The sequence below is a fragment of the Pinus tabuliformis genome, chromosome X (assembly GCF_031772625.1).
Source record: "Pinus tabuliformis cultivar Carrire ecotype Pingquan chromosome X, CPIR1, whole genome shotgun sequence".
NCBI lineage: Eukaryota > Viridiplantae > Streptophyta > Pinopsida > Pinales > Pinaceae > Pinus > Pinus tabuliformis.
The window spans coordinates 1238583853-1238611647 of NC_142308.1; the positions used below are offsets into that span (position 1 = coordinate 1238583853).

Sequence of the window (27795 nt, forward strand, 5' to 3'; positions counted from 1 at the left end):
CTAGAAATTATAATCTTCATCAACCACATCCACAAGTTAGTAACATACAACATATTGAGTCTCATGATTCATCAATCTTGAAGTTTCAAGCTTTCAAAATTCAATACATAATATTTATCATCATTGATCACCAAAGTTGTACTTGTAAGCTAAGCGTAACCATTACAACAAATAATATCTGTTGATTTGGGGTAGCATCGGATATGCTCTAGCCATGAAAATTGGTGGAGAGGCTAAAGCACATGAGATCTCCAAGACTCAGAAATGGTTTGGGCAGATTCTAACCGGTTTGGGAGATATTAAAATAATTAATATTTTTAAAGGAGTTCCTAAGTCTAAACTTAAGAAAAATAAAATATTAATGGGTATTAATATAAAACCGGGTTAGAATGGTCCAAAAGTCATGGATCAAGCCAAATCTAATCTTAGCCGTTGATTAGAAATTTAATCTCGGTCGTTGATGGACCAACGAGAAAAGTATAAGAGGAGGCTTGAGGGTCAGTTGGACGACACACCAAGAGAGATCAAGAATTTGATTTTCTGGGGCAGGGTTTGCTGAGGAAATCAAGTGAGTGATCTGAAATGCAGCAGAGGGGCAGTGAATACATAGCAGAGAGGCAGAGTTAGTACCAGGAGGATCAATGCAAAGCCGGGAGAGGTTGACGCAGAGCCAGCTAGAGGCTACGCAGAGGCAGCCAGTGGCCACGCAGAGGCAGCCAAGAGCTATGCAGAGCCAGAGAGGGCCAGCGTGTGAGACGCAGAGGGTCTAGGGGCTGACGCAGAGGCTCCAGAAGCTGACGCAGAGCCCAGAGAGGCTGACACCAAGCCAGAGAGGCTGATGCAGGGCCTAGAGGCAGGGTTGGGAGAATTTCGTGGGACAGACTGAGAGCTGGATAAGGTGACGCAGTCCTTATCAGGAGTGACGTAGAGCAGCAGAAGCTGCATTGTTGCTGTGGGATCGTTCATCCGGTGATTTAGCCGGAATATTTGTCTCTGACTAAGAGGTACTACTATCAAGGGCATTCTCTGTTGGGTGAGCCATTTCTGGCACCCAGGTTGTATTCTGAAACTGCATAATAATAAAACCCTCTAAATAGCTACATTGGTTTTCCCGCATTGGGTTTTTCCGGGGACATTAGTCCAAAAACAACGGTGTCACTTGTGTGCTTGTTTACTTTCAGTTGATGATCTGTATGTGTTGATATTGTACTTGTATTTATTTTCAGTATTTACATGGTAAATAACTTGTTAAGTAATTGAACAAGTAGGAAGAAATAAATCAGATAGTACAGGAAGAATTTCTAACGGGTTAAACTTAGAAATTCCAACATGGTATCAGAGGGTGGTTGCAAATCATAGGATAACTAAAGTCATCAGCCAAGCATAGCAATAGCAGCAGAAACAGCTGTTCTAAGTGACAAAAGTTGTTCCTAGCAGAAAGCAGCAAGGAAGGAGTGACGCAGAGGGCCTGCGTCATCAGTTCGAGCCAGGATGAAGCGGCAGAGTGCTACAGTGCAGGAGTCCCGGGACGACGTAGAGACTAGCAGGATGCAACAGTGCGAGAATCACGGGAGTATTGCACTAGTGCAGGATGGCATGGAGAGGTGTGCAACAGTGCGAGATGCATGGAGTTGTTGCAGCATCGCAGAGGTCAGTAGAGGTAGCACTTGTTAGCGGCAGAGGAAGCTTCAGCATCGGGAGAGTCTCTAGCTTGATAGGGATGTCAGAGTTGGGTGGATCAGTTACTTCCTTCTCAGTAACTGGGTTGCAGTGCAACAGTTAGTAGTGGCAGTGCTATGGGCAGCACGATGCAGCGTGAGGAGAAGGGGATGCAGTGTAGATGCAGCAGTGGCAGTGGCAAGGCCATGGGCAGCAGCACAGATGTAGAGGGAGCTATCGTACAGATGCAGCAGTGGCAGTGGCAAGGCCATGGGCAGCAGTACAGGATGCAGCAGTGCAAAGGATGTGGGCGGGGAGGCCTAGCATCAGCACAGGTACCAGTGCTAGATAATCAGAGTAATGCTCAGTGAGGAGTATTACTAGAGCACAGTCCTCGCTAAGAGGGAGTGTTGATTTGGGGTAGCATTGGATGTGCTCTAGCCATGAAAATTGGTGGAGAGGCTAAAGCACATGAGGTCTCCAAGACCCAGAAATGGTTTGGGCAGATTCTAACCGCCTTGGGAGATATTAAAATAATTAAAAATTTTAATGGAGTTCCTAAGTCTAAACTTAGGAAAAACAAAATATTAATGGGTATTAATATAAAACTGGGTTAGAATGGTCCAAAAGTCATGGATCAAGCCAAATATAATCTTAGTTGTTGATTAGAGATTTAATCTCGGTCGTTGATAGACCAACGAGAAAAGTATAAGAGGAGGTTTGAGGGTCAGTTGGAGGACACACCAAGAGAGATCAAGTATTCGATTTTCTAGGGCAGGGTTTGCTGAGGAAATCGAGTGAGTGATCTGAGTTGCAGCTAAGGGGCAGTGAATACATAGCAGAGAGGCAGAGTTAGTACCAGGAGGATCAGCGCAGAGTCGGGAAAGATTAACGCAGAGCCAGCTAGAGGCTACGCAGAGGCATCTAGTGGCCACATAAAGGCAGCCAGCGAGGGCCAACGTGTGAGACGCAGAGAGGGTCTAGGGATTGACGCAGAGCTCCAGAAGCTGATGCAGAGCCTAGAGAGGCTGACACAGGGCTAGAGAGGCTGACGCAGGGCCTAGAGGCAGCGCTAGGAGAATTTCGTGGGACAAACTGATAGCTGGAGAGCTAGATAGGGTGACGCAATCCCTATCAGAGTGATGCAGAGCAAAAGAAGCTACATTGTTGTTGTGGGATCGTTCATCTGGTGATTTAGCTGGAATATCTCTCCGACTAAGAGGTACTACTGCCGAGGGCATTCTTTGTTGGGTGAGCCATTTCTGGCACCCGGGTTGTATTTTGAAACTGCATAATAATAAAACCCTCTGAACAACTGCACCGGTTTTCCCGCATTGGGTTTTTCCAAGGACATTAGTCCAAAAACAACAGTGTCACTTGTGTGCTTGTTTACTTTCAGTTGATGATCTGTATGTGTTGATACTGCACTTGTATTTATTTTCAGTATTTACATGGTAAATAACTTGTTAACTAATTGAACAAGTAGGAAGAAATAAATCAAATAGTACAGGAAGAATTTCTAACGGGTTAAACTTAGAAATTCTAACAATATCTAACATGAAATGAAATGTTATAAAATGAAATGAAATGTTATAAAATGAAACGAAATGAAACAACTTTCAACTTTCACAAAGCATCATATTCATAATTCATTACCACTGAGTTATAATTGCCAACTTCAAACTTCAAACTTAAGTTGTCATATATTGTTTACAAAAAATATCATAATAAATATGAAATAGTCAACTGTTGTAAAATCTACTAGAAACTAGAAAAGACAAGTAAATATATTATCTATTTCTAATTCTTGGGCCTCTTGCCATGAGAAATATCTAATTTCTAAGCAGGTCTTGGTACTATTGGTGGTCTTCTAGTGGTCTCCTCACGCAGAGTCGCACGACCAGAACCAGAAGGCACATGACCTCCACATGAGGATGTAGATGGAGGTGGTGGCAACAAAGGAAAAGATGTTGGAACTCTAGCACTGACACTGCTACTGGATGGTGGGGGTGGCATGGTTGTTGTTGCTTCATCATCATCTCTCAAAATTTTTGCTTCCGATTCTTCAAGTTGTATAGTGCCATCCTCCAAATTATCATCCTCTGGGTGGTCGTCCCAAATTTTATATGTTGGATCCTCATAAGCCCAATCACAATAATGACTCAACAACCTCAAGTTGTAGTGCACATAAACCAATCCTTTTGCCCAGTTTTCATGGAGTATGTTTCTTCTCACATTATGTATGAAGCGGTAGGTGCTCCAACACCTCTCTGTAAAAGAGGTATTTACAACCTGTGAGAGAAGTTCTTTTGCCAATTTTGGCAAAAGTCCCATGACGCCATATGCTTCCCACCATGTGAGAGCATTAAATTTGTCTCTATCTTCCATTGCATGCAAAGAACCAAACAAACCAGTGCAACTGAAGTATCTGCCTAATTCAAGGAACAGATTAGCACACTCCTCCTTGTCAAGTACCAACTTATCTAATGCTTCCATATATCCTTTAGATACCTCTGGATCTGTATGGGGTTTGATCCTAACCCCACCCCCAAGTGCAGGTTGGCCCAACCAAGATGGACAGTAGTATTTTGGCATAAGGATATACGCCAAGACATGTAGTGGAACATTAAGTTTATTCCACCATGTACACACACAATTGTGAATCAGTGTATACAAGTTGGGATCATCTTCTTGAAAAATATCTTTTATTTGCCCCTACATGGTATCCATCTACTCATACACCTCCCCAATCACTGGTTTATCTGTATCTGCAAAATGAATCATGCTATAAATGGGCTTCATGAATTGCAATACTTGCCTCACACGTGCCCAAAACAGACCATCAAGAGCGGTCACCTCCACCTGTTCAAAACCTTGCTTGCCAACTACATTTGTAGCCATGTCCTTTAATACCTGTCAGTGTGGACTTTATACCATGCTAGCCAATGACTCTCTTACCTTCAAAAGGCGCCTGAAGGTGAGGTAATAGCTAGCAAATCTAGTCTTTGCAATCTTCAACAATTCCAATCTTGAGTGACTGCAGAAAAGCCCATGGGTATTGCTATGATTTGTAATAAATTTTATTATTTGTTTGCCTCTCTTGTACAAATCACCAATCCATTTGTATTGTTGGTTTTTGTTCTTAATAATATCATGCATCAAAAGGTTCATTGTGTGAACCAAACACCCAGACCAAAATATGTTGGGGTATTTATCCTCAATACTTCCTTTCGCTGCCTTACAATTAGCAGCATTATCAGTGATGGCTTGGATGACATTGTATGGCCCAATACGTTCAATTGTTTCAAGTAATGGTTCTACAATGTTGATGCCGATCTTGAACTTCTCTGAGTAATCATATGTTGAAAGGAAGATGGCACCACTGACAGACACAGAAAGAACACTTATCATTGGCTTGCATTTTACATTTGTCCATCCATCAGATTCAATGGACAACCCATGCTCAGTCCAAGAATTTGTCATTCTACTCAGAATGTGATATTTTTGTGTTTTCATGATCAAGTCCAACGGTTCTAGCCTTGTCATACCCAGGGCTCTTGTATCTTTTGGGGGCATCATTTATGGCAGAAACCATTTCATGCCAATAAGGTGAGCGAAGAACATTGAATGGTATCCCACATGCATACAGAAACCGATAAATTTTTTAATCCACATTATTTCTACACCCTTCGTCAAGGAAATATGATATGGTTCTACACCTTAAAGAGATGTTTGTTAGTGTGCCTCCATATCCACTGCCATGGGAAGATGCTGAAGGAGTTCTTTGTGCATGTGATTGTGAGCTATGTTCAAAGAAACCCTTTGGTTTTTTAAATTTGCATTGGGCTTCCTCCTCTTCCCTTATGTATTTGGCTCTATCTGTTGCTGACACACTTACACAAGTTTTGATTCCTATTGGTTTATCTCCATCCCATGGCCTTTTCCACCCCCTTTCCTTCCTTCAGGCCTAGAAACATATTTCCACAATGGCGTTTGGTCTTGTTTAGTTTTTAGGGCCTCATCATGTCCACTCTCTTCCTCCTCACCAAGGTACGCCTCTCCAAGGTTTTCATCAAATCCACTATAACCTACTTCTTCATCATGATCAACCCTCCTACTCTCCAACACCATAATAACCAAAAAATGAATCAACAAGAAGAAAATTCCAATCCATATAGCCACGATGTTTGAAGTTTTGAGTCTGCAAAAAAATGGAGGAATGGGAATGGGAAATAGAGACTTTATTTTTATTTAGCAATGAACATAAAAAAACAAAAATGCTAGATTAGAGTGTAGATCCTACCTCTTTGGCCTTCAATCCCAAGCTCCAATCTCCCTTGCAAGCTCCTCAAGCTCCTCTCTCTTGCTCCCTTGCTCTCTCCAAGCTCCTCTCTCTTGCTCTCTCCAAGCTCCAAACTCTCTCTTGCTCTCTCCAATGGGTGAATAATGGAAAGGGTGAGGGTCTTTTTATCCTTTTCCCCCTCCCCTTTACCTCCCTTTCCTCTCACTCTCCGTCATTGTCCGTCGCCCTTCTCTCTCGGCCACGCGGCCTTTTCTGGCGCCGACGAGAGCATTTTTAAGAGGGGGAGCAGTCGGGAGCAATCGCTCCCCGACCGCTCCCCCTCTTAAAAAATCGCTCCCAGAGTGAAGGAGAGCAGTCAAGGAGCAATCGCTCTAGACCACTCCCCTAATTGCTCCCTCAAAACCAGGGAGCGAAATTTTTTTAAAGGGAGTGCGCTCGCGAGTAGCTCCCGATTGGAGCGCGAATTGGGAGCAGATTCGTGGGGGGAGGCCTCCCCGACAACCGTGGTAGATACTAAAGTCTAAAGATCGAAATAGTGAATTGAAATTACTCAAACTCAAAAATAGTAAAGAGTGACAAGTCAAAAGCTTAGTCCGAGGTCATCAAAATCTAGAGTCAAGACTCAAAATTTAAAATGGAAAATGAACAGTGAAATGAACCAGTATCAAAACCAGACCGATCATCCCCAAAACTGGAAACCAAACTGAATAAAAAAAAATAAAAAAAATAAAAACTAGACAAAAAAACCGGTCTACCAAAAAATACATAAATATTCAAATTTTGAAAAAGATATGTAAATATTCATGTGCATGTAAATATCCATGTCCACCCACATGAATCCAAACCATTATACACAAATATGCAAAGTTTCTCATATATATAGCAAGGGTGAATATAAGCAAAATAGCACCTACTTCATTTTTTAACCAAAAATACATCAAGAAAGAGGCACTAGATGGCCTCTATAGTCCAGAAAATCAAGCTACAACAAATACCTACACATCATCAAAATCATTGCCTACAATGGGTTTCTCATCATCAATATCACCCTCTAAGCATTCAAATAAAATAGAAAACACTTAACATGTCAAACTAAGATTTTGTTTGAGTGATGGGAAGATTTTTATTAGGGTCATCACATAGGAGTTCAACGATCAATGCCACCAACATCAAGGTACATAAAGAGCTTGGTGCTCTTGATTAAACGCTAGTTTCATACCCTCATACATGATAGAATCCTATGGAACCATTGCAATCCCCCCAATCCTAAAAGTCCTTAAAACTGTTAAGTCTGTTGGCTTTTGGGTGGAACCTAAAATTCTACTTTCTCCATACGAAATCCAATGAAGTTGGAACCACTTTCAAACATCCTAAAACAATTAATAGTAATGTTATAAATTTAAGTAAAAGGAAGTCCTTTTACTTTAAGAATTTAACATTACTATTAATTACAAGCATTAGTAGGGCCCTAGAGTTGAATGATAGGCTTCCCTGGTCATAAATTATTGCTTTTAGGCAAAATTTAGGGGGAACACCTAGCCATTTTTTAGGGCGGATGCCCACAAGCACCCCTTTTGGGGAAACACGTCCCCACATTGGGGACACATTCCCCCGAGTTTCCCCAAGAGGGGGGCATGTGGAAATGTTTCCCTAGGCGCCCCCCATCCTGGGAGCATGGAAAACGTGGGGAGCACACCCAAGACCCTAAGGGACATGTCCCCATGGAACATTGAATTTATCAACATAACAAACCATACTACACTTTCCACTTAAAAGGTGAATCCCAATTACAGCAGCAATAATATTTTATGTCAAGAATTGGTTTAAATGTCATGCATAACAAAGAGAGGAACAATATAGTAGTAAATACCTTTCAACAAAATGTATTGATGAATTCTATTGTCGACTTGTACACAATTTTTGAGTCCCAATTTAAGAATGGAAAATTCTCTCAAGCAACTCTAAATTAGTAAATATAATACTATTTAGAGTAGTGACATGCTGAGAAACCTAATCATTTAGTCATTCTAAAAAAGAGGGATCTCTGCACTAGTCTTGTTGAATGTTAGATACTATATGAATATCGTGCTTCTAATCAGATATCATTTACTATTACAGTTGCATTTTTTGATAAGTCCATACAACCATATTCACCCCAAAATAACATTATCATCAAAGGTGTATAGCATCAATACAAATCAATAGTTCTAAATAGCAATGTAGCACCACCCCCATAAGACCCGCAGGTCTTAGTGGGTTCTATAGCGAGTCGGGTCACTCGCATAGAACCTGCGCTTAAGACCTGGACTCGGCGAGTATTTTATTACACCCAGCTACCCATATAAAACTCATGGGTTTGTCATAAGACTCGCATTGGACCCTTATAGGACCGGTTGACCCTCAGAAGGCGATTGTTTTTTATTTTTTTCTTTTTTTTTTCTTCTCTTTTTTGGAAATAAAGTGGAGGGAAAGGGAAATTGGAGGCAAGAAAATGCTTTATAAGCACCTCTTTCCCTTCCATTTGTCATTCACTTGTCATTGGAGTGTTTGGCTAATTTCTATGAGTGTTGAGTGACTCCATTGCACAGTGAAGGAACTCTTGGAGGAGGCTAAAGGAGGCTTCATCAGGTCAGACCCAGCTTCAGGTAGGCTTCATGAAACTTGTTTGAATGTTTTCCATGTAAATTTTTTTAAATTTTTCGTATTCGATTTAATTATTTTTTGGTTTTCAATTTCTTTTAATTTGCAAATTTTTTTGGGCTTGTGGTTGAGTTTCTCAGCCACACAGGGCCCGTGTGTGGCTGAGAAACTCAGCCACGGGCCCAAAAAAAGTTACAAACTAAAATAAAAATAAAAAGCAAAAAAAGTATCAATTAAACAAATAATAATAAAAAAAAATTCCAGATTTTATCACCATGCCACCAAAGGGTTCTAGAAAGTCTCGTGATCCGGCATGGGCACATGGTCAACGAATCATTGTTGGTAATGACCACCATGTCAAGTGCAATTATTGCAATGCCACAATGCATGCAAGCATAAACAGGCTAAAATACCACCTAGCTAGAATTCCTAGGAATGGTGTGGGATGTTGTCAAAATTGCCCTGATGAAGTCACTACTGAAATGGCAACTGCTTTGGAAGCCATTAAAGAAGAAAGTTCTAAGAGGGCAAAAAGGAAGGATGAGATTGTTGGGATAGGTAGATCTTCATCTCAGAGTGAAACACAGATTCAAAGTCCAAGTATTGGTAACTCCTCTTCAAGTGTTGTGGCAAACAGGAGTATAACCTCTTCTTTCTTCAGCCCTCGTACAACTCCAAGATCTCAACCAACCTTGGATATTTATTATTTTTAATGAAAAGAATAGGAAGGAGGCAGATATGGCAGTGAGGAGGTTTTGGCACCATAGCAGTCTTTCATTCAACTATGCAAAGTCTTATTTTTATCAACCCATGGTGGATGCCATTGCAAGTGTTGACGCTAGATACAAAGCCCCATCTTATAATGCACTTAGGGGGAAAGAGCTAGACGAGGAGCTTGAGTGTGTCAAGGAATAAATGGAGAGCATTAAAAGCTCATGGATTTACAGGTTGTACAATTATCTCTAATGGGTGGACAGATCAGAGGGGTAGAACAATAATAAATTTTGTTGTAGCTTGCCCTAAACGAACCATGTTCCTAAAATCCATTAATGGATCTGCACATGTAAAAGATGCAAATTTGGTTTTTACATTGTTGGTTGATGTGGTGGAGGAATTTGGGGTTGCAAATGTTGTCCAAGTAATCATGGACAATGCAGCAAATTATGTGGCAGTTGGAACGTTGCTTTGTGCCAAATATCCCACCATTTTTTGGACTCCATGCACTGCCCATTGCATAGACTTGATACTAGAGGACATTAGGAAGTTGGAGTGGGTGCAAGATGTTGGGCAAGAATGCAAACAAATTACCAAGTATATTTATAATCATGCTTGAGTGTTGAACCTTATGAGAGAATTCACACAGGGTGAGCATAGTCGCCCAACTGTCACACGATTTGCGACAAACTTCCTTTCCCTCCAAAGCCTTTTGTATGAGTACCAAGCTTTGAGAAGAATGCTTTGTAGCCAACAATAGGTATTTTAGAAAGATAGCACAAAACCAGAAGCATTGTTTGTGAAAGCATCTGTCTTTGGTGACAGTTTGTGGGACAAAGTCACTGAGATTGTCAGCTTCACTGAGCCCCTTGTGAAAGTCTTAAGATTGATGGATGGAGAGAAACCTGCAAGGATATATTTATGAGGGCATGGACAGGGCCATAGAGGCCATCAAGACTTTCTAAAAAGGAAATGAATCTAAATATCTCCCTATACGGAAAATTATTGATTCCAGGTGGGACAAGCAACTACATTCACCATTGCATGCAGCAGGAACATATCTCAATCCGAGCTTATTCTATAATGAGGGGTCTAGCATTCAAAGAGATTACGAGGTCATGAGAGGTGTCATGATATGCATTGAGAAGATGTTCCCGAATCAAGATATTCAAGACAAAATCAACATACAACGAGATATGTACAAGGAAGCATTTGGCATGTTTGGATTCAGCTCAAGCCAACGTCTCAAGGACAAGAAAATGCCTTGTAAGTGCAAATTGTTAGAACTTAGCTTATAATTTTGCCAGTTCTCTTTTATATGTTTGGCATTGCAAATTGATAATCTTTGTTGTTATTTTTTTACAGCTCATTGGTGGATAGATTGTGGCACTGAGGCACCACAATTACAAGAATTCGCCATCAGAGTTCTGAGTCAACCCTGTAGTGCTTCTTCTTGTGAGCATAATTGGTCAGTGTTTGAGCACATCCACAGCAAAAAGAGAAACAAGTTGGAGCATGAGAGGTTGGAGAAGTTGGTTTTCATCTACTACAACCTTCGAATGCTCACAAAACAAGTGCAACCAAAGGATACAGATCCAATTTTATTGGATACTATTGATTTAGAGTCTGATTGGGTTGTGGAGGAGTCCCCTGATTTGAGTTGGCTTGATGAAGAGACTGAGGATCTTTGTAGTTTGCCATCTCAAATGGAGACTCCAAATACACCTGCCTCACAGTTGCTTCAGCCTTCTGATGTTAGCACTAGCTCCACGAGGGCTTATTGTAGGCGTAGTCATCCATGAGTGATGAGACTCAAGATTGTTATGAGACAATCATTTATCATTTATGACGTGTATTTGAATTTTGAACTTGCTAACATTTTTTATTTTAATTATGGAATCATGAATCCTTTTCTTATTCAGTATCTAGATGTTTTGCTTACAAAAATCGAATATGTTTTGTACTTTTATAGATATGAGATGATGTTATGAATTATTGCATATATTGTGGTTTTTATAACTTATAAGAATTGGAATTGTCATTAGTTTCTTTTTTGTGCTTAAAATTTACCATATTTTAGGTTTTTTTTGTATTTTGACGAGTCTTACATGAGTCTTATACAAGTCGTTCCCAAATCTTATACGAGTCGACGAGTCAATAGCAAGACAAGTCTTATATGAGTACAACATTGCTAAATACTAATTGGGAACAGTGTTTATCAGATCAATTGAGAGAAAACTTTAGTTAAAGTGCCAATACATCTTTCAGCATATAAATCCAACTAGTACATTTAGGTCAACTAGAAATGATCAAACAATATGTGCCTAAAGACAGCTACAAAGGTAAGCCTTATCGTTTGTTAAATTTAAATAAGACCTCAAGACTTTTGTCAAGCACAAAAGGTTCTTGAAGCTGATGCAGGCCCAAAAAGCTAATTTTTGCATAGCAACAAGGATTTCCAAAGTGCTTCAAGCTCCAAGAAGTATCTAAGACAATACTTTATGTTTTCTCCATCTCTTACCATATTCCTCCTTGACTCGATAACTATTCCGGAGCTATTTTGACTACTTTAGTCATGAAAGTATTAAAATAAACAAAGGCATATAATGTTGAGATGTTCCAAAGGATATATGTTTTGTTATATTAATGATAACCTACTGTTGAGCATTTACCACAGGACTACTAAGGTTCAGTTGATGCCTATTGTCGGGATTTATAAAAAATATAGGTTGTGCCCATGATTGGTTATATGAGTGATCTCGATATATGACCACATGTAGTCCACACTAGGCTGAATGCTCAATTGTTGCATCATTGCTACCATCAACACTCACTTTTCAGCACAGTGGTAACTACCAATTGTCAGCCTTGAGATGAAAACATTCAGTGAAGGGCATTTTACTTATGAGTTGAATTGCATGAGACCCTAATGGGAATGAAAATTGCCAATGAAATATTGTAAGGCTTGTGACTATTACATATTAGACTTAAATAAGCATGTGAATTGCTTGCGAGTCGTTGAAGATATTCAGTTCTTCCTTCATTTGGTTGGATCTTAGTTCCTAGGGTGTCACCAATCATCTCTAGATCCATCATGTTTCAAGAATCGAAGGCCAATATTGCTGGCCACTTAATACACAAAATTACCCTCCCTTGGACCAAACAACCACAGATTGTGTACATTGATGCATACATTCATCATAATATTTTAAGGGGTGTCTCTTAAGTTCTTTCTTGCACTGATAGGTAACAAACATGATATTAATGCTCATAAATTATTCCTTCATGTTATGAAGTTTTGGTAATGCATTTCATACTCTCATGAAACTACTTTGTCATTCTAATAATGACCAAAAACAAGAGAAGTGCTATGAAATGCACATTGACTCAAATAACAGACTTTAACTTACCATACATCGTCTTATGATTATGGCACAAACTCATAAACCTTCCCAATCAAAAAAACATCACGTAGACAATGGCACAAGTGTATTGGAAGCAAATCAACTATGAATTTCATTAATGGAAAATGTGCATCTTATGATTATGAGACAAACTATTAACCTTCCCAATCAAATGAACATCACACAGACAATGGCACAAGTATCTGGGATGCAAATCAACCATGAATTTCATTAATGGAGAATGTGCACCACGTCAGATCAACCAGAGTTATTGGACATGTCACCAAAAGTGTACACCTAAGGCGCAACACTCAGAGTAGGGTTTGTCACTCTGATCCCTACCCACTCCGTTTAACCTCTCTCCTAGACAAGCTAAGGGGGGTAGTCCCTAAAGATGGATGGAGGGGCGAAACTTGTTGGAACAACAAGCCCTAGGAGATTAAGGGCAAGACAACTACTCCTCTAGGCAACTTGAATTAGGATTAATTAGCAAGTGTGATTATTATATGAGCAATGTGTATGTATTAAATGATAGATTCAATTTAAGATCAATATGGCAATGATAAGATTTAACAAATTAGATACCAGTGCCTCAATAACAGAGCTCAATCAAAGGTTATATCACTTGCACAATGTATAAAGCTTTTAAGTTACTAGATAAGCAACGCTGCAAGAAAGATGTTAGTACAATGAATCAAAAGATTATAAGTAACTAGAATATGAGCAATAATACTTGATGAGAAACTTGCAAGAAAATATGACTTGTACTTCAAGCAAAGGTTATCAATGATGATATGACATTCAAAGCATAAAGTGGACAAGTACAAGAATGAAAGATAAAACTTGCAAATAGATGAACAAGCTCACAATTCTAGATATAATAACCCAATGATAGAAATGAAAAAGTGCAAGATGAATGCAAGACCTATCTAGGTGAAATGCAAAATCTTGGTTACTTTTAGTTAAATGCCTAATCTAGATGAAATCCTTCTCCTCAATTGTTTTGAAGCAAGTCTTACACAAGGTTGTAGAAAGAACTGTTGGGGAAGGAGGCTAAGGCCTCATTAACGATACCTCCCCAGGAATTCTAACGACCCAAGTGCCTCCGTTCCTACAAGGGATTTCCCACAAGAGAACTGCAAGGTCACTTGTTTTAACCGTTGAGCAAGGGTCAAGCTTCACAAATTGGATGAAGAAGGTGGTCATATATCTCTATTCAACCAAGCTTATGCTTGGAGGTAGATTTTAGGAATGCAAAACTATTCTAGAGTGATAGAGCAAATGTCCACAAGGTATGATTGCTTCAATGAGATGCAATTATGGCAAGGTGGTTTCATTGTAGAGAGTTAAATCACTTATAACCCAAAGTATGTAATATCACTTAGAGCATAAGATTATAAGCTTTCAATAATGATGCAATGAGGCACTCTTAAGATTACTTAATGAAACAATGACAATAATGACAATAAAATCAAATGCTTTAGTCAGAGTGCTTATTATAATGCTCGTATAACAAGTAAAAATTAAATGTTACAAGCACAAGTAACTAAGGATAGATGAGATTGCTAACAGTGATAGATGAGGATGCAATTTAGAAACTATAACAAGTAAAAATTAAATGTTACAAGCACAAGTAACTAAGGATAGATGAGATTGCTAACAGTGATAGATGAGGATGCAATTTAGGAACTAGATGTAATTCTGACCTAAGCAAAGGAGCAAGAAAGAGTTAGTGTCTCAACTAGAGGAGAAACAAGGAGGAGGCTCCTGTCAATGCCCATGAGGAGATAAAAAATGATGAACATTTTTTTCTACAAATCCACTACTCAAACTATCAGATGCTAACTAAGATGAAAGCACAAGCAAATTAGCAATATACTTTAGTGATATAGAGACTACACTAGACCTTGAAAATCTTACTGTCAAGTCAGATTAGTCACACAAAAGCCCACTCAGGTAAGAGGGAAAGGATAGAAAAGTTGTTAACGTTTGGTGCATTTAGATGTGATAGATCTAATTATTTTAAGTATTTGATTATTGAATTTTATTGTGATTTCCCTCCAATTATGTTTGCTTCAGATTTGAAGGCATTTTGGCCCACCAAAAAGCTCACAGCTTTGCGGCTTCCTCTTCAAAAAAAGGTATGTGAATATACAAAACCTTAAAGGCACAACCACAAACTAGTTATAAAATCCCTCAAATGATAGATCAATACCCTGAAATTAATCAACTGTTAGTCCATAAGCAAATAAGGTGTGAACGGACTTAAAAAGGTTTGCAGCTAGGCTAGATAAGGCCTTTAGGCCTTGCGGCTATCCTTACAAAGAGTCTCAAAGTGATCAAATGCAAAATGACTAGCCACAAGCCCCAAAGGAATCATAAAAAAACCCTTGAATTGATGAATGTAGGCCTTCAAAATAGTGAGGGTTATGCCTTAAATCAAATGCAACGAAAGAGACCCTAATAGGTCTGCAGCCAAAGAGATTAGGCCTAACTAGGCCTATGGCTCCCTTCAAGGATTGATATGCCAAGTCAAAACCCTAGGGGAAATGCCCTGGTCACAAAAAATCAGTGAGAAATCTGGAGCAAAAGCCCCTGCAAAAACACAAATGTTAGCCTCTAAATGAATGGGCAAGGAGTAGACCTTAAAATGGTTTGCAGATAGGCTATATAAGACTTTAAGGCATTGCGGCTAGGCTAGTATCAGTCTCCAAGTGCTCAAATCCGGAGTGCAAGTTTCTAGCCCTAAACTAGTGATGAAAACCTTCTCAAATGTCTATTTTAGGCCTGCAAACAACAAGGGTTAGTCTATAAATTAAATGCAATAAATTTCAAGCCCTAACCAATGATAAAACCCTTCAAACATTAGAGCAATACCCTGCAGAACCACAAGCGTTAGCCCTTAAACAAATAATTGATTGAGTAGACAGTTCAAAAGGATTGCGGTTGAGGGAATTAGGCCCAAACAAGTTTGCGGCCAAGCCTAGAATGGCTAATAAGGCTAGCAGCCAGCAAGAAAAAGGCTTATGATCAAATTTGAGCCCCAGAAATTTGTTTATGAGCCTGCAAAAACAACCTAGGTTAGGTTTTGATGAGAAATTGGAGAAATAATTCAGAAAATTATTTGCAAAATTTTTTATTTGTAAAACCCTTGCCTAAATTCATAATTTGCAATGAGGCATAGCTTCAAGGCCTCTAACTTAAGAATTTCGCTTGATGAATGAGGTCTCCAAAATTGCAAATCGAACCTTAGAAAGGCCATAGACTCTTGCAGCCTTGATAAAATGCTATACAGCCCTCACAGATGGCAAATGCAAACCCTAAACGGTGAGGGATAAAACCTCCAGAAAACGATCTCTCCTTTGATTTTGAGATATATCTACTTGCAAATGAATCCAAGGAGAAACCCTAGTTGTCCTCTTATATCTGTAGTAAAAATTAGATTGAAAACCCGAAATGGCTAATATATACAAACGGAAGAGAATATATACAAGGGTTAGAGGGTTTATTTACACAAGGTCTACTTACAAATTTATTCACAAATTTACAATGACAATAGCTCTTTAAATAGAAAATATTCAATAAAAGTACCTGGAAATAGATGAGATAAAAAATATTTAAATAGATGATCTTGGTAGAGAAAAAGGCAAGAAACTCCCTTCAATGTGATCTTATGATGAGCCTTTAGAAATCCCACTATGGGTTCTTCAGTCCTTGTTCCTCAAGTAGTTAGTTGGTTCAACTAAAACTTCCCCAAGTACTTGAGATCTGACCAAAATAAAAATTTCTACACACTCGAAAGATATTTGTTAAATCCACAGAGACTTGGATAGCACAATGATAGAGGAGTCCAAGGGTTTAACCGAAAACCAATAGATCTGCTCCACCTAGTGTGTTTCTCCAAATCTAAACAATATTATAAGATAATTGCACATCGATGAATCTTCAAGAGCTAATGGAAATTGTTGCGCTTGCCGCCTAGACCTACCAATTAGTCAGAAAATCCCTTAACCCCACAAGGTGTGGTTGGTGGCAAGAACTAAGAGAAGGGGTTGTCACCTATTCCCAACTCTCTCCGTTTAAGCTATCTCCTAGGTTAGCTAAGGGGGGTGGTCCCTAATGAAAAGTTATACGTTATGAATCTTTAGGAGAAAGGTAAATTTGGATTACTTGTAAAAAAATAACTTGATAACAAGAATTAAGCAAGCATATGAATAAATGAGCAAATTTCAATGATATATTCAAAGTAGAGACCAATGCCTTCAAGTAAATAACAATAGCTTGCTCAAAAATGAAATCAAAATACAATGATAGACAATCCTGCAAAATCAAATGTTAGACCAAGATAAGCATATAAACATCAATTGCAACTATAAATGAGATAATACTTGAAAGTAAATGCCCAAATGACAAGATAATGACATCAATTACTCATGAGCTTAAATGATCATCAAAGCAACAACATATGAAATAACTTTGAAATAGAATTTCATCAATGAAAGAATTTCCAAGTACAAGAAAATTAAAAGTTGCAAAAGTAAAAGAATTCACAATACTTTCATAATAGATGCCTCTTGAAATAAAGTGATATAAACAAGACTCAAGTAAATCCAAGATAGCATAAGTAGGAAACAAGTAAAGCAAAGATGTGATGTAGACACACTCTTGGTTTATTTTATTAGTTGCATCAAAAGCAAAGTTTCAATTGAACTCCTATCCCTAGACCTCACCCTCGCCCGAAAAGTCAGATCTAATAGTGAGGAGTCAATAGAGGTGGAGGGTACCTAAATTCTATACAGCCAACTTAAGTTGGAAGTAAATTTTAGTGATGCTTGGTGCATGTAAGATTTGCCAAAGTAGCTTTGCAAAAGGAAACATTAACTTGAGAGATTAGTGTGAAAATTCCACAATTGGAATCCTATTGTAGCAACTGGAAATTATTCTCCTAATTGTTAATTTAATTTAACAATTTATTTACTGTTTGCTACAACAAATACTGAATAAATCACACTGCAACCTACACAAATAAAATTGTGGAAGAATAAACGCTAGAAGAAATACTAGCACACACACATAAAATAACACAGTTATTTTTGGACAAATGTCCCCAGAAAAACCCAACTTGGGAAAACTGGTGCAACAGTTGAGGGTTTTAATATTAAGCAGCAGTGAAATAATCTGAGTATAATTGGATGCCGAAACTGGAAATCCTACAAAGAAATACTGGCAAAAATCTAGAGAGGAATTTTCCTCACCCCACAGACAATCTCCCAGCACAACTTGCCTTCATAATTTTAGCCTCCTGAAGCTCTACATCAGCCTCTGCGTAGCTGGCTGGACGACTTCCTTTGGACTAGACTTTGATGAAGTCGTTCTACCTTCTGCTGACCAAAAGACGCTTCTCCGGCACTCTGGGACTCCTTCCCGGCCTCTGGAACTGAAAACATCAGTCTCTCCCAGCAAATCGACTTTGCCTCTAGAGGCTACTACGTTGCTCTGCGTCAACCTCTCTATGGCTCTTCTGCCTCTCTACAAATGCACTCACTGGATCTGGAATCCTTCCTTTGGCTTCATTGTCTCTGCCCCTCTCTCACTACTTCGATCTCACTAGCTCTCTCTCCAGCAACTGACTGTTGCTACTCTGGAAATCGATATGCTCATGAAATCGAACTTCTCAAGTGTATTCTCCAAGTGCCCATCGACTTCTTCTTATAATCCTTTGTTGGGACTCCAACAGCCAAGATTAAATCTTAATCGATGGCTAGGATTAACTTGAAGTCGATCCGTGTGAGTTTCTAGATCATTCACGCCTTGACTTAATTAATTCTGATTAATTAACCATATTCCCTAAGTTTAGACTTAGGAAATATTTAAAAACTGGCTAATAATCTAATTAAGTCATTTCTAGGCGGAATTTCCATAAACGATTTCTGGGTTTTGGAGATCTCATGTATTCTAGCCTCTCCACAAAATTTTGTGGCTAAAACACATCCAATGCTACAAAAACTAACACTCCCTCTTAGCAAGGAATGTGTTCTAGTGCTCTACTGCACATCCTGTCATAGCTCCCTATCTCTGCATCATCTCATGTCACGTTGTTGATGTTTGGCTACTGTTGCCCACCAACTACTGCGCAACTCTGATATATGTTGCATTTGTGTTGTTGTTGACCCTGCTGAACTGCTGCCAACACTGCATCTGCACTGCAACTCCCTCTCATCTATTGTTGCTGCAACTGAGAAGCATCCTAAATACTGGATCAACTGTGATCAGTATGATGCATACGTCTCCCGAGTCCTGACTGCTACTAGCTACTTCTCTGTCTACTGAGGACTCTGCGTTGTTGTTGTCTTCGCACTATGCCAACTACACTGTTGCCAACCCTGCAATGCGCCTCTGGTACTGACTGCATCTACTGCCACAGATCCATCCTTCTACTGTATACTATGGGCCCCTGTAGCAAGGTATTGATCCATGAGGTGGACTCCTCAAAGACCCTGCCCACTCTCTGTAGTTCTCTAGGACTACAGTACCAAATCTCCCCACCTCACTCCTGGAGGTATATCTACAAACATTGCGAAGTCTTCCTCCAACCTGGAGAACAACATGTTGATCTTTGTTGAAGCTGCCCACTGGTCCTACTTCTTGTCCTTCTTCCTGCGAGGACACTGGGTACTGTAGTGACCAAGCTCACCACATTTGAAGCATTTGACCTTTGACAGGTCCTTCTTCTTTCTTCTCTGCTCCCCCTACCCTCACTGGGACCCTTCAATGCGAGGGCCATGTTACTCCTGCCGCCTACACCTACCTACAGGTTAGTGAGAAAAGACTTCAACCCCACAAGGTGTGGTCGGTGATAGGAAACTCAGAGAAGGGGTTGTCACACTATTCCCAACTCTTTCCATCTAAGTTATCTCCTAAGTTAGCTAAGGGGGGTGGTTCCTAATGAAAATTGAAGTTAAAAGTGATATGAGGTTTTAGAAGAATGTTATAGTGAAAATGGATTACTTTTAATGATCTATGAACAAAATATGACATGAACAATAATAATGAAAATCATTAACATGAGAAAACCATAAAACCAGTGCCTTATAAAGAATTTGCTCAACAAAATAAAAGATACATTTGCTCAAAGTAAAGATGGAATGCTTCCAATAATGAAAGCAAAGTAACCCTGAAATGCAAACAAAAGATGTTAGCACAAGATATTTGTAAGATATAAAATCAATTCATGAATCAAAACATATCTTGCCAAAACTCAACAATTAGAAAATTTACTTTAAAAAAGTAAAATAGGAGATGTTAAATGTTAAATCAAGATGTCAATATGGAATTAGACTTGAGCATGAAATGAAAGCACTTATTACCAATTTGAAGAATCACAATACTTGCTTTGAAATGTTTCTTGAAAATAAACTTTGCAATATAACAACTCAAAACATCAAAAGACAAGTAAAGTAAATGTGATGGAAAGTGCTCTTGGTTAATTTTATTAACTACCTCTACAACAAGATTGCAATTGAACTCTTCAATCCTCAGACCTCACCCTCGCCCAAAGATTTGGGTCTCACAGTGAGGAGTCCATAAAAGAGTAGAGGGTCCCTAAGATGTCTACTTCAACCAACTTATGTTGGAAGTAAAATTTTAGTGAGGCTTGGGGCCTTCCTATACTAAAATGCCTAGATGAAGTGCAAATTGTGTTAATTCCCCAATTAAAATAATGCTACATGCAAATGCTTCAAAGAGAAATAAGATAGTTGCAAAACTTGAGAGACTAGAATGTAAATGAGCTCATATGTGTTTGCACCATTAAATGGAAAATAGGAAAGTAAAATGGAATAGATTGCTTTAAGTTACAATTGTTTCAAATAAATGATAATGCTCCAATAATTTCCATGACATATAGCATAAATTGACCAAGTAGTGAAGCATGTACTTGAAGAAATTATGAAACAATTAAAACTTGCCAAAATATGAAGTGTTTACACATGAGATAAGATTTGCTCAAGTTTACAAGTTTGAAGCTTATGCATGTGAGAATTTAAATACAAGATTAGGAAAAATTGCATGTGGAGTGAAATGTGTTAATTTTAAGCATGCACAAAATGAAATTAAGTGCTAGAAAGCTAAGAAAAACTAGAAGCAAAATTAGTCCACCCACAAGAATCCCTCCTCTAAGTGAGGAAGGGGGATGCCATGGGAAAAATCCCAAGCTCCCTCAAACAAATTTTTTATCTTTTATTAGCGCTTGAAATGGGTAAAAATGTCTCTAAGAGGGTTGCCCACAATATGAGAGAGATCCTTACAAAGATAGGAATTTAACAAAGCTAGACTCTCTCCCAAAAAAATAACAAGAAGCTTGAAGATGGAAAAACTCTCCAAAAGAGATTTACAAGGCTCAAAAGGCCCACGGCCTAGATGAGTTTGCAGCTCTCCCTCAAATGCTTACGACCTCCCTAGAAATCAGTCCTTGAATAGCGTGAGGGGGTCCTGCATACACACGAGTGAGTAGTTTTCCAATGCTTCTCCTCAAGCTCCTTGTTGCCCAATGCTCAAGCCTATGGGTTGCAAAACAAAACCAATTGTCAATGTGAAACTAGGAAAAAAAAACCAAAACTAAACTACAATTTAATATACAAAATACTAGCTCAAGTAATGGGAGTGAACCCCCATACTTGCCTAGCTTTGGAAATGACTCTTGAATAGTAGATATAACTTTGAAAGAGCTAGAATCAAAGAAGTATTTTAAATTTAAATGGATGATCAAGTAGTTATAGAATAAGAAAACTCTCTCTTGCTCTTCGTTGGATGGAAGACTTGGAGTGAAAAAATGGCTGAGTCTTGGATCACTTTGACTCTAGGAGTGAGTTGATCTAATTGAGATTTCTCCCACTTCCAGATGGATTCCCGCACACAATACAAAAGATCTTTCCTACACACTTGAACAAGTATTAATTTGCAAAAGGATTAGAGCAATATAATGAATAAGATAAACCAAGCAATCATCCTAAAATGAATTAGCAAGCTTATTCCTAGAATACTACTCTAAATCAATGATATTTGCAAGATATGTTGCACACAGCAATCCAAGCAGGATGGCAAATATAAGCTAATATCAATTCAATATGCAAAAGAAATTAAACAAAATAGCAATAGCATGAAAGGACATCACCACATAACACCAAGAGAACAAGAACCAAATAGACCCAAAGTCTTGATTATATTAGCAAGTATGCAAGTACAAAATGGTAGAGTTTCCAAGTATGCAAGTACAAGATAGCTCATAACATGATACAATATGAAAGCCCGTAGCTCTATTATATAGAAAGTTGGGAGCAAATTCCAAGGAAGAATGCATGTGAGAACTGAACTTGTTGCAAATCCCAAGGAAAGATAAGTCAAGTTCGATGTGGAGAAGATAGAGACACCAGAGCAAAATCGAATTCTATATGTGCACCTCAAGGGAAATTGAATTCCATACATGGCATAGTAAATTCATCCATGAGTGAATCCAAGTATCGTCATAACTCCAGTCAACCAATGCAAACTCGAACAAAGTGATGCCACATTTGTAGATGATCCCAAGGCAGCTCTGCGTAGGTCCCCTGGAACTGTGTGATTCCTCCATGTGAAACTCGTAGTTTGGCCAAGTGAAACCCGTAATCCTCAAGACTAGAGTGCTAAGAGTAGAAGCACCCGAGATAACTGTGAGATGAGGCCCCACATAATCTTCAGTCCAAATATTCTATAGAATATTCCTTTAGTGCATGAGCTCCTCTAATTAATACGATTTTCCACGTGCAATTGTTGCTTTATCTCTAGGAAATTCGATTTTATGAAATAATGGTGTATTTATGATGCAGTGTGATCAGTCATCCTCCACATGTCCCTTGACTCAACTCTTTGACTTAGGATAATTTCTAAGTCATTTCCATGTCATTCTCTTCCATGGAATAATTTATTTCTCTCTATTTTATTTAATTCTAGCCTAATTCAATGCCATAATTTCCACTAAACTTAGGAAATGTGAGTTTTGAGGGTCTAGAACACATTATTAACCCCTCAAAGTGTGTCATAGTACAAATTGGGTGAGAAGTGTAATTTTTATTACTCATACCCCATACAACTTCTCTAGACAACACTTATTACATTATATATACAATTTTTATTGCGATTTTTGACCTGCGGGAAATCTAAAAAATTAAAAAATGACTACTTAGACCTAACCAAATTCTATGATTTTTTTTGTGTGATCTAGTATAGTAATATACATCAACTCTAGACACTAGGACTCACCCAAGGCCTCACCATCAAGTAGTACTCCGGACTTGGGGTAAATTGGGAGGAAAAAACCCATTTAATTATTAATTCCTAGTAGGGAGATGATTATTAACCAAGTGAAAAAAACCTCCGAGAGTAATACTCACTTGTTGGCAAGGTCCCAAACTACTTACGCCTGTTACAAACTCAAAACTCATCATTACTAGCATCACTTATTACAATTCCCCGTAGGGCGTGGAATCTGGGTACAAGAGAAAATGATGAGAAGTAGAAGTAGAGTTTAAAAACTCTGGTGATCTGATGATATCTGATGGTACAAGTGTCCTTTGGTACATCCTTGGGCATGGAGTCTTCATATAATTATCAGGTGCCACTCCAGTGGTCAACAGGTCACATTCTCCTCCTCCTTCACCTGCTTCGATCCGTTGCTACTGCCACTGATGGAGTTCTTCAATAGAGCTCGTCTCAACTCCTCCTCCTGCAAATCGGCCCACATCCTGTCCCAACTTGGTAAGGTATCTCTGCCCAAAATACTTTGGACGAATACCTGCTACTCCTCGATGTTGAAAAATCTAGGGCAATTCATGATTTAGTGATTCTTCCGAGACAATTGTCTTCTTTAATTAGCTTCGTTATATTAGTGTGTTCTTTAATTCTTCAAACAGATATCAACATGGAGGATCAACAATAAAAACAAGTACACAGATGTTGGCTCCAAGCCAGGGAAAAACCTCTCCTCTTGAGAGTAAAACCCTTGAATCGCTTCTTATAGATATTTAGATTAATACCAAGACCCTTGACAAAATAAGGTTACCTCCACTGTCTTGACTTCACTGTTCTCCTTCTCCTTATGTCTTCACTGTCTGGTCACTGTCTTCGATACCTTCTCTTCTTGACTTGCCACAATCCTTTGATTCCTTGTTGATTACACCAGAGATAAGTTATGCCACCAAATAGTGTTATGTTGAGCACTTGATGTTGTGGTTGCATATAAGCAGTCCTTTTATAAGTCCTAAAGTATATACATTATAGTGAGTGATATATCGCACTTCTGAAGGATATCCCAAGGGTATTTTTTAGGCTCACATATTCGAGTATGATTGAGAAGCTTCAAGATATCCTTACAAGCTTGCGGAAAGCATGTTGAGCTTCACATATAGATATACCGAGACCTTTAGATAAACACTAAGACTCTGAAATAAACACCAAGACTCTACCTTTGAGATATGTCCGAGCTTCTGAGATATATGTCGAGACTCTGTCCTTCGAGCTTCTGAGATCGAGACTCTGTCCTTTGAGATGTGTCCACTGTATATTCGATGACTGTAATATGAGATCTGAAGACTTTGAGAGATATGCCAAGACAATATTTTCTGAGAGATATCTGAGCTTCACTTACAAACCTCGAGAGATATATCGAGCTTCTCGAGAGATATCCGAATTTCAATTACTGAGAGATATCACTATGTAATCGTTCCTTGCTTGATGACTGTGATGCGAATATTGTTCCAAAGACATGTTTATATATCGAGACCAAACTTTTGAAACGGGGATGCTTCTGAGATATGCGTTTCTTTTATCGATGACTGTGATGCGTAAATTGTTCCGAAATTTTATCCTTTTGACCTTACGTTAACTCTTATATATATGTGTCAACGATCATGCACCAAGTCAATAGGAGTACCTTAGTTCTGGGTTGACATATCAAGGAGGTTTACTGTGTATTGTAGAGAGGTTTTGCATGATAATAGTGACACTGATCTTGGAGCTTAACCTTTGACCTTATGACTTTCATAACACTTATGATGAAACATAGAAAATCCTAAAGACATCAAGAAGAAGTCTTTGACCTATGGTAAACACATCTTTCTCATGAAACCCATGATGCAAGGAATAACATTTTTCTTCATAATATTATAGATACAAGTCATAATGAAAACCGAACCTAGTTACTTTTCCTTCAACACTCCCTCTTAACTAGGGAGGTATTCATTAAATGGTACATGGCTATTTAACACTAAAGAGATCTCATAAGAAGAGTCAGACTAGTAATCCATCTGTATAGCATCATCAACATTGTCACATAGCAAGGCCTTGACTAACAGCTCTATCTCTTAATAGATCAGAGCACAATGTTGGCGAGACCAACGACTTATAGACACCTTAGTCATTGTTTCTCAAAGTACATACCCACCCGGGTGTTCACTGAGTATGACCTTCTAGGACTATTCTTGTCTTGGGTTCCCAGCCCTCAAAGAATATCGGTCCTCTTGCCTACTCTTGTCTTGGATGCCCTACACATCTTCAAAGAGTATCGGATGCCAGATGAGTACCCAATCCTCCCATTCTTTCTTCCCAAGTGAAGACAATAATGTTGTGTCTATCTCTTCCTCTTAATTGAGGAAGACATGCTCAAGTTTCCTTTGACAAGGAACTTGTCCAAGCCCCTTTGTAATTGGGAACTTGTTACAACTCCCTCTTAGCTAGGGACTTGTCCATTTATTAGCAACTTCTTCGTGGGTCCTTCAGTTGCTTGATCTCCTTGTGATGTCATGAAGTCTTTGTTTGAACTTCTTCTAGGTAGGGCACCGACCATCGATCACTTTCCTTCCTGGCTTGTCATGTCACTGCTCCCTTCGTGGAAAGTGGCCTTCTTGATATATGTCAGGTCCTTTTGTCATCTGGCTACTCCTTTGTCATTTGTCTATGCTTCAGAGTACTCATCACATAGATGCTTGCTTGTTCCCATACTTTGATTTGGTAGCCCTTCATAGCTTCAACATTAAATAGTGCTTTTGTTGGATGGCTTCTTCATCATGACATCTTTCTGTAGGTATCATCATCCTACATTCTTGTTGACACATCTGCCAAAGATATACATTGTCAAGGGTCTCCATATTTTTCAGACTTTCATCAGAATCTCCATATCTTTCTGGGAGATTTCCTAGTCAATTCTTCTTGGTCTTTTGGATGTTGATGGCCTTCATCAAGGTCGCATATCTCACGATCTCCATTCCCAGGAATCTTTTAGAGTTTTCTAATCAAATTTATGTAATTGTAGTCAACCATCTCATATTTCATATGAGGACATATTATGTTGATTTCATTTGGTGTGACTTATGTCTTTCTGCATCCTTTCAGAGGAGGAGATCCTTTTTCCTTTGATCATGCTTTTCAAGATAGAAGTATTGATCTGCAACCATATGACATGACATTATAAAACTTAAATACAAGCATACATACTTCATTTTATCTTTAGGTCATATAGGCTTCTTCCAACAACTTCCTTGATCTCATGTTGATCATGTCAACTTCTTTTACTAGCTTCTTTACCAATATGATGTACCTGCACCACTTAGACAACAAGTACAAACTAATTCCATAGAAGCACGAATTGATCATAACAAAACTTATATAGCAGAAGCATTTATAAATTTTTATTTTTATTTTCATAATCAACAAGAGATTACACTCTTAATTACATTAGTCATCTAGCCTAGGTTTGATACAAACCCTAAGTCATATCAGCAATTCAATCATGATTAGATAACTTGAGAAACCATATGATAGACTATCTACTAGAGTTTTCGGTAAATCCTAGATTTTATCAGCATGAATTGCCTCTTCTAGGGTTTGATGTAAACCCTAGATTTTCTATCTATAAATTCTCAGCACACAATTTATAGATTCAGATGAATACACATACTAGAGAATTTAATCATTACTAGGATTTAGTTACAAACCCTAGATTTCAATCATTATCCTAGAACTCTCAAACTTTGACTAGGGCTTGACTATCAAACCCTAGATCCCATAATCTTTAGAAAATTTGATAAGCACATATTTCTAGGAGATAACCATCATGTATAGACACATTATATAGTTAGACAATACATTGACCAAGACTAAGCTAGGAAAGGAAACATGTACCTAGGGTTTCATTCCTAGGACTTTTCATGGCACAGATCTTGCTTGTAGACCTAACCAAAACTTAGGTTTTTGATTCATTGTCAAAGCAAATTCTATTAGAACTTCAAGGGTTCAAGATTTCAACCTTAATAGGTTAGAGCTTCCATGATCATATCAAAAACTCGAATATGACATCACCAATAAATCAACCAGTATAGGAATTTCTTCATTGATAGCCCTAATTAGGTTTAGGGTTTCACACATCATCAATTTATGTCAATCAGTGTAGCAATTTTTATCATTAATATCCTTAAGAAGGTTTAGGGATTGACATCTTATCAATATGCCCTTAGGTTAGGGTTTCCAGAGAACCTTTCAAGGTTCTTTTCATTTAAACAATTTAGAAATGAATAGGGTGGTAGATTCATCAGATGATGAATTACCTCAAACAAGAATCTTTTATGATTCAAGAGAGCTAAACAAGATGAGCGTTAGTAGTGTAGATAGGATTTGACAAAGAGAATAACAAAACTTTATAATAGAGACATACCTGTGACTTTTGACAAACCTTTGTGATGCCTTCCTTCACACTCCTTGATCTTTTAGCAAGTCCTTCCTTAGAATAGTTAATAGTGGACTGCAATACATGCTTTCAAGCAAAACGGTGGTACCAAGACTATGCCTTTATTTTTCAAGTTAGATTTCTTCTAGAATATATAGGATCAATTTAATTTATTTCATATCTAAGAATCACATGGACTATCTAAAGGTTACAAATTAAACTAGCTAATCTTAGAGATTCATACATACCTTTGACTTGGTTACTTTAATACTTACTTGGTTACTTCAGATCTTTGGAGAATCATTTCATCTAACTGTGATGAC

The 27795-nt window shown here is 38.4% G+C and overlaps 1 protein-coding gene across 3 annotated transcripts in view; it reads right to left on the reverse strand.

Annotated features, from left to right (window-relative positions):
- Nucleotides 1-27795, reverse strand: part of LOC149144442 (uncharacterized) — a 347041-nt gene that overhangs the window by 251589 nt on the left and 67657 nt on the right. The gene's annotated exons all lie outside the window — the stretch shown is intronic.